The 7,963-nt window shown below is 44.9% G+C and overlaps 1 non-coding gene across 1 annotated transcript; it reads left to right on the top strand.

Moving 5' to 3' along the window:
* Positions 1–682: 682 nt before the first annotated feature.
* LOC122447728 lies at positions 683–789 on the top strand. Its single transcript, XR_006271377.1, has one exon. It is a non-coding gene; the product is annotated as a U6 spliceosomal RNA (small nuclear RNA).
* The last annotated feature ends 7,174 nt before the right edge of the window (positions 790–7,963 follow it).

The following is a 7,963-nucleotide window of genomic DNA, read 5'->3' as shown; positions in this document are numbered from 1 at the left end:
GAGCAGAGTTCCTTACACTCTACAGCAGGACCTTGCTGGTATTCCATTTTAAATAGATTCTTGGTTTTCTTAAAAGAGAGTTAGTCACACCGGATGCCAGCTACCTGCTTTCAAGGTTTTCTCGAGCTTTGCTCACACAAACTGTAATCTAATGTATTTTCTAGGCATTCTCATTCCAGCGTTTATCATTAAGTCTCGAAAGAAAATATTGTCTGCCATTGGAGTTTAAAAATATTTTGCAGCTGACTACTGTTCAGACCAAAACTTCCTTTCTACTCCAACCTGCCAATAAAAATCCTCAGTCCCCTCACAGGGGCTTATTTTCACTTCTCACCAAGAAAGCCTTAGAAGCGACTGCAGTGGCCAGGCCCTGCTCAGCTGTTTCTTCCAGTTCTCTCCAAGACAAAGCAAAGCTCTAGCTCCTTGACCAGGGAGACTTTATTTACGGCCTCCTTTCCACGGCAACTTCTATTAAATAGAAAAACCACAAAATCGGGGTCATCGAGATAGCAGTCTCTAAGAGGCTCTCTAAGAGACCAGAGAGGAGCCATCTTTGAATGAGTGGTTTTATGGGCTTTAATCTGTGTGCTAGTTCGTAAACATACTTGGGCTTAGGAGAGAATGCCAATTATGCGTGACTTTTATTATTTTTAAATAATATTTTTAAAAGTACATGTATATAGTGCTCGCTTCGGCAGCACATATACTAAAATTGGAACGATACAGAGAAGATTAGCATGGCCCCTGCGCAAGGATGACACGCAAATTCGTGAAGCGTTCCATATTTAAAAAAAAAAAGTACATGTATATATGATATTATAGCCAATTGTGTAGCAGAAAGACAGCATTCTGACCTAGTGCTTATGAGACATATAGCATTTGGAAAGAAGCTATGAGGAAAATATAGTTTGGACCACTCAGGTGAGAAACTAATTGTAATAAGAAGACTCTCTTTGGCTTAATGAGGTTGATATCTTCTTAAGGAAAAAAATATCAGTGACCAACAGCTGACCCTCTGGTTCCTGCCGGAAATTTGTTAAGTGGCTACTAGGGAAAAAGTCACCAGACAGTAAGGACAGAAGGGGCCCAGCTAGCTGGACTTCGATTTATAAAGAAATGTATTTTATGTAACTGACTTTTTAAAGATGTGACTATAAATGTTAGATCATAGGTAGGAATAGATAATAGCTTTACTGTGACTTATTTTTCTAAAATCTCACCTATTCATTATATTAGCTTATTGGTGTATACATAATACATATTATGTTATTGGTTTGTAGTGTAATGGATATATGAAATATTTAAGGGAACCAGCTGTTTGTTTACAAATAAATTGCTTAACTTGCATGCAGAAACTGAAGCAACACTATCCTTTATATGTACCTCTGAAGATCCCCTGGAGGAGGGCATGGCAACCCACTCCAGTATTCTTGCCTGGAGAATCCCATGGACAGAGGAGCCTGGCGGGTTACAGTCCATGGGGTTACAAAGAGTCGGACACAAGTTGGACACGACTGAGCAACTAACACTCAGAAATCGTGCATAAAGGCTTCATTGCCAAATAAGTTTGAGTTCAAAAGGTTTAGAAGTTATTTTACTCTAGGACCTCTCAGAGCCTTTGATATGCTAACATGCATTGTGAATATATGCAAGAGGGAGAGAGGGTGTACATCTCTGGGGTGCCAGCAATGCAGGAGTTTGATCCCCGGGTCAAGAAGATCCCCTGGAGAAGGAAATATATGAATGTCAATATATATATAACATGAACATGTATAACATGGGCTTAGTTATATATGTTAGCATATGTGTAACATATGCTATGTGTAACATAATGAGGCTTCCAAGGTGGTGCTAGTGGTAAAGAATCCATCTGCCAATGCAGGAGATGCAAGAGACATGAGTTTGATCCCTGGTTTGGGAAGATCTCCTGGATTAGGAAATGGCAACCCACTCCAGTATTATTCTTGCCTGGAAAATTCCATGGACAGAGGAGCCTGGGGGGCTACAGTCCATGGGGTCACAAAGACTCAGACACGACTAGAACACACACAGCAGCAGCAGCATACACAATAAATAATACACATATATAGCATAACTGTGTATATAACAGATGAGAATTTACCTCCAAAGCTGTATTTTAAATAGGCCAAGTGTCACTGACGCAGCACCTCCAGTAAATACTGTTCCAGGCCTATTGTTCATTAGGTGGATTTTGAAAGAACTAAAAAGTCTTCCTATTTATACTTAAGGTACTTCACATCTAACTAAAACAGTAATTTATATGTTCCCTCGAGACAGCTTTAAGACTCTTGATGTTGTTACAGGGCTATTTTCTGAAGCCAAGACTATCATTACTGCCTTGTCAGATGCAGAACTGTGGGGCGGCGGCGGGGGGGGGTGGTGGGGGTGGGTGTCCCAGAGTGGCTGCTCTGGAATAGAGCAGAGTGTCCCCAATTTAGTAGGAAATGCACTCTGACTCTGAGGACATTCCGAGCTGTATCTCGGATCATTCCAGTGCATCATTTGAAGAGGGGTCAGACCTGGACCCGGGAATAAGGCCTCCTGATGAAGTGATAATGCAAAACAGGAACGGTGTCATCCCAGGCTCATCTCCCGGCAACCAGATCAACAGGGAGCACAACCTACCGTGCGTTTAGAAGCAAAACCATTTAGAACTTTTCGTCAGTTTCTGGTTGGTGCAAAAACAGCCAAGCCAGGATTAGTGGGATTCAGACTGGACCACTGACCAGAAAGGAGCTTTACTCCAGGGAGGGTGAGCAGTGCTGGAATCCCTCACAAGAGCCACAGTGGGCGTGTGGTCTGAGGGTCCCTCCCAGACACCGGCAGCCCCGACAATCAAGGGAGAACAAGGACAGTTTCAGGTCTGCAGCTTGAAGCAAGCTGCATGGAATGTGTCCGGTAGAGCCCAGCTCTGGGAGAAGTGTCCAGGAGGCAAACGGGCTCCCCAACCCAAGTGGATGGAAGATGGAGCCCCAGCCCTGATGGTGAACTCCAGGCCAATTAGGAAGCACTGCGTCCATGAAATATCTCTGCAGAGATGGGCAAGGATGTATAAGAAACTGCTAACAGTGATTGCTCCTGGAAGGAAAACTTGGAGAAGGGTAGAAAAGAGAGATTTTATCTTTCTCTGGTACCTTTTGTTCAGTTTAAATGTTTCACTTGTATATCCATGGGCTTTCCTGGTGGCTCAGACAGTAAAGAAGGTGCCTGCTAATGCAGGAGCCACAGGAAACACGGGTTCAATTCCTGGGTGGGAAGATCCCTTGGAAATGGCAACCCACTCTATAACTCTTTTTTTTTTTTCAAGCAATTAATTACACTTTTAAAAATACCCATTGAGAAGATGGAGCTTGGGTCCATAGTCCCTGGGGAACTGTTGGTGAGTCCTGAGGAAGAGTGCTCTATGGGATAAATCAGAAGTGAGCCAGAATATTGCTGCCGTAATAGGGGGGTGAGATGAGAAGGGCTTGGATTGCAAGGAGACACAGGATGGGAAATACCTGGAAGAGGCGACAGAGCCTCAGTTTTCAGCCAAGGTTGGCTGAGCCGCTGCTAAGTCAGGTCAATGCTAGGCACTGGACGTGGATGGAGGCACATACTATCTATACCCTGCATTTATATCAAATGCCAGAGGCAAAGAGGAGATGTAGAAAGCCCTGCTTGGAGACAGCAGATACAGAGCAGCTTATGAACATCCAGACTGCAGACACTGGAAGAAGACAAGGGAAGCAGAAACAGGAGGTATAAGCTATTTACTGGGCTTCCCAAATGGTGATAATGGTAAAGAACCCATCTGCCAGTGCAGAAGACAAGACATAAGAGAAGCAGGTTCGATTCCTAGGTCAGGAAGATCCTGGGAGAGGATATGGCAGCTCATTCCAGCATTCTTGCCTGGAGAAGCCAGTGGACAGAGGAGCCTGGCGGGTCCATGGAGTCGCAAAGAGTTGAAGCAACTGAGCACTCAGGCACACAGCTATTAACTCGAAGGACTGGGGGTTGGGAGAAGGAAAAAGTGGCTAAAAAGACAAGTAGGCTTCCCCAGTGGTAAACAATCTGCCTATAATGCATGAGATGCACGTTCAATCCCTGGGTCAGGAAGATCCCTTAGTGGAGGGCATGGCAGTCCACTCCAGTTTTCTTGCCTGGAGAATCCCATGGACTGAGGAGCCTGGCAGGATTTGGTCCATGGGGTCACAAACAGTCAGACACAACTGAGGTGCAATAAATACACGTGCATGTACAAAAAGACAAATAGAGCAGAGAAACTGGTTTAATGTTTAAGATTAGGAAGATCTGAGAAGACCTGGGAAGACAATGGAAAGCCCGTGGAGAAGGTAAGATTGGAGCGCCCATAGGAGGAAGCAGGGTGAGCCTGGAGCGGAGGGTTAGAAGTGTGACATCCAAAAAGGGGGTGGAGATGAGAAGGATGGAATCCAGGAGAGAAGAGAGGACGCAGAGCCTCCTTTGAGTGAAAAAGTCAAGAGACCTGAGTACAACTAATATGCCAAAGTATTGGTTCAGAGCCCTTAGGGCTTATACGCCGAACCATCTAGAATCTAAATGTATATGATCTGCTAAGAACAGAACTGGAGGTTGGAGGCGGGAAGGGAGATTTGTGAACAATATTTCCAAATCAGAAAACACACAGTTGAGCACCCCATTATAATCAGAAATATTTGATCTTTGACTCTCGGCTCTAATGAGCACATTGACCCATCACCGAAGCCTTGAGGCTGTGCTCAAGTGATGTTTTTCCTCCTGGACTCATATATTTTCTTATAATCCTTCTCTAATCACAAAATCCGACATGTCTTACAATATGCAGCTTGGTGTTTAAGATGGAAGAGAAAGCTGGCTCCTAATAAAAGACCCATTCCTTTCTGAATTCCTCTCCACAAGCAGGACCGCACCAGAAAGCCTGTCCACAGCCTGTCACGTCCTCAGCTGTGGAGGCCTCAGGAATCCAGTTCAACTTCCCCTTTCTACAGACTAGGAAACTGAAATAAACACGTGAGGGTGAATTGCCCAATGCTGCGTCCTGGCCGGTGCAGACATGTGGGACTCAGGTGTCCATTTCCTGTCCGCTGTGTTCTCCTTGTCCCTCATGAGACTGGAAATTAACTGACTCTGCCATGGCCTACCCTGCTGGAAGGTCTGCTCTTGTCCTCCCATCATTACGCTTCATTTGCTCTCTGCCTGAGTGTAACCTTATTATAGGGGTGTCATCTAGGGCACTAGCTCACAGGGCTGATGCTGGACAAGGGCTGTGTTGGGATCTGGTTGGAGGGAGCTGAGATGGCCTGAGATGGTCTAGCTACTTGACTCTGAAACACAGGCAGTGCGCCCTGGGCCAGCTGAAGGGTGATGGAGATGGAGGTACCCAGGGACCAGGCAAAATACAAGACCATGAGTCATCCCACATCCACTTCGTGTGCAGGGACCCTCCAAGATTCTTTCTGTCATGATCAGAAAGGCTGAGTTCAAAAAATTAAAAATAAAAAGAAAGATTGAGCTCTTCTGACCTTTATTCCAGTGGCTACAAAATATTTTGGAGTCATGGGTCTTTCGAGGTTCTTTGGATATAATTTCAAAGGTATTTGAGGCTCTCTGAATTGTCTAGGGCAGATCAAGCATCGCTATTCAACTCTGACTCTGAACAAGCCTTCTTTATTGAAAAAAAAGTCTCAAGAGAAGCAGTCTGTTCCATGATGCAATCTCAAAGAAGATTCTACTTTTTATGTGCAGCAAGTTTTTCTTGTCCTGAACCCCTGACCTTTCTTTTGGGCATAGAGGGGATTGGTGACATTGGAACTGTCTTCCCACTCAGAAGTAGAAGAGGGGATAGCTGAGGTAAGGCTGATGCTGAAGACTCCCCCAGTGCCCCCATTTTTAACACCTTCAACACTTACCCAAGCTTCTCCAGCCCCACACCAGCTTTGATCCCCACCCAGCCAGTCCTAATTGCCTCCCACAGCCCAGATTAGATTATTCATGTGTGCTTAGGCCTTCCCCAGCATTGCTGCCATCTGGCTAATGATGGGGCGCCATATGTCAGCAGCAGGGTATGGGTCCCCGCCTGTGGGATGGGACGCAGACCTGCCCTTGTGAACAGCATGGCTTCCCAGTGTGTGGTTCACTCCCCACTGACACAAGGCATCTCTGTTACGTGAGTCTGCAACTAGGACACAGATGACAGAGCTTCTCCCACACTGAACTGAGGTGGTGGTAAATAGCATAGATGTGTTTGCGTTCCCTTCAAGTCATCTATCACCCTCCATTTACCGGGAGCTGCTTCGCATAAAGGCCCAAAGATTATCTAACTAAACAACCCATTACCCCTGCAAGGTTAAAAATCAGAAGTGGGTGCATGCTAAAGTCATTTCAGTCGTGCCTGACTCTGCGACCCCATGAGCCATAGCCCGCGAGTCTCCTCTGTCCATGGGGATTCTCCAGGCGAGAATACTGGAGTGGGTTGCCATGCCCTCCTCCAGGGAATCTTCCCGACCCAGGATTCAAGCCTGTTCCTTGCATCTCCTGCACTGGAGATTGTGTTCTTTACCACTAGCACCACCTGGGAAGCATCCCCTCCACCCCCCAAAAATCAAGAGGCAAACACTTTATTATTGAGTTCAGTGGTTGCTATGGTAAACACCCAACACCCTCCCCAAGGGGTTCCAGATTACTCAGGTCATGCAGTGAATTATGACTGAGAGGAAACGCACTTTCCAAGCCTGATGTTAAAACTATACTAGATATCTGGAACAGAAGCAGGTACTTTCTGTCTTCATATGTCATCAGATGGGAAACTGCTACATGTGTTGGTTACCTTGTGTGACTGGCGCATGGAACATGGTGACATGGAAATGTGTAAACAGAATAGGGGGACCGAAAAGTGCCTCGTGATTGGATAGGGCAGAAACACACTTCTTCCAGGTCCTTGATACTGATTAGGCCTTGCTGTCCTCCATTGGCTGTTTCTAATTACACGTACCTCTTCCTGTAGAACAGAACCATTTGGGTCCAGATGATGCGTTAAGTCTTACCCGTTTCCTTTTATCATTCTTGAAAATCCAAGAGATCCTCTAGGCTTAAGGTTTTCAGAAAATAAAGCCTGGCTTTCCTTCACTTCCCCTGGCCCAAGGTTCCTTTTCAACTAAAAAATTATTTGAATGCAAATGAGCGGTATTAAATGCAAGACTCTTCATAATGGGCCATTTTCTTGAACTGTTGAATTCAGTAGGCAAACAAATATGTGGTCAGTATCCATTGGCCAACCTGGTCTAACTTCAGCAAGCCCAGGAGAAGTCCAGAAGGTCTTCGTAACATGGAGGAAGGTGGACTGTGTGACAGTCATAAGATCTAGTCCAGTTAGTGAGAACAACAGTGAAAATCTGGTGTTCACTCAAAATTTATTTTTGCAAGTTGTCATTGAAATGCAAATTTGCTGCCATTGACCTTGCCCTTGATTTTTCCTTCAAGTACCGAAAACAATAAGCTTTTTTAAATCGCATGATTTCGGAAGATCAGAGAAGTTCAGAAAAATAATGTGTGTTATATGTTATTAGCTACTGAGCTAACCAGAGTTCTTGAAGGCCAAGGTTATGGAAATGCTGTGTGTCATGGAAAGAGAACTGAACTGAAAGTGAGGGGGCAGCCCTCTTCCTAGCAAAGCCCACAGCGAGCTGTGTCACTGTGACCAAGTCATTTAATTTCTCTGGAATTCAGTGTCCACTGAATGAAGGGATTGCGCGTTCATACCGAAGATCTTTTTCCTCTGTCATTATTCTCAAAAGTATAGCTTAGGTGGGAGGGGGGATCGGGATGGGGAATAAGTGTAAATCTATGGCTGATTCATATCAATGTATGACAAAACCCACTGAAATGTTGTGAAGTAATTAGCCTCCAACTAATAAAAAAATTAAAAAAAAAAAAAAAGTATAGC

The sequence above is a fragment of the Cervus canadensis genome, chromosome 9 (genome assembly GCF_019320065.1).
Source record: "Cervus canadensis isolate Bull #8, Minnesota chromosome 9, ASM1932006v1, whole genome shotgun sequence".
Taxonomy (NCBI): domain Eukaryota; kingdom Metazoa; phylum Chordata; class Mammalia; order Artiodactyla; family Cervidae; genus Cervus; species Cervus canadensis.
This window is presented reverse-complemented; position numbering and strand designations above follow the sequence as displayed.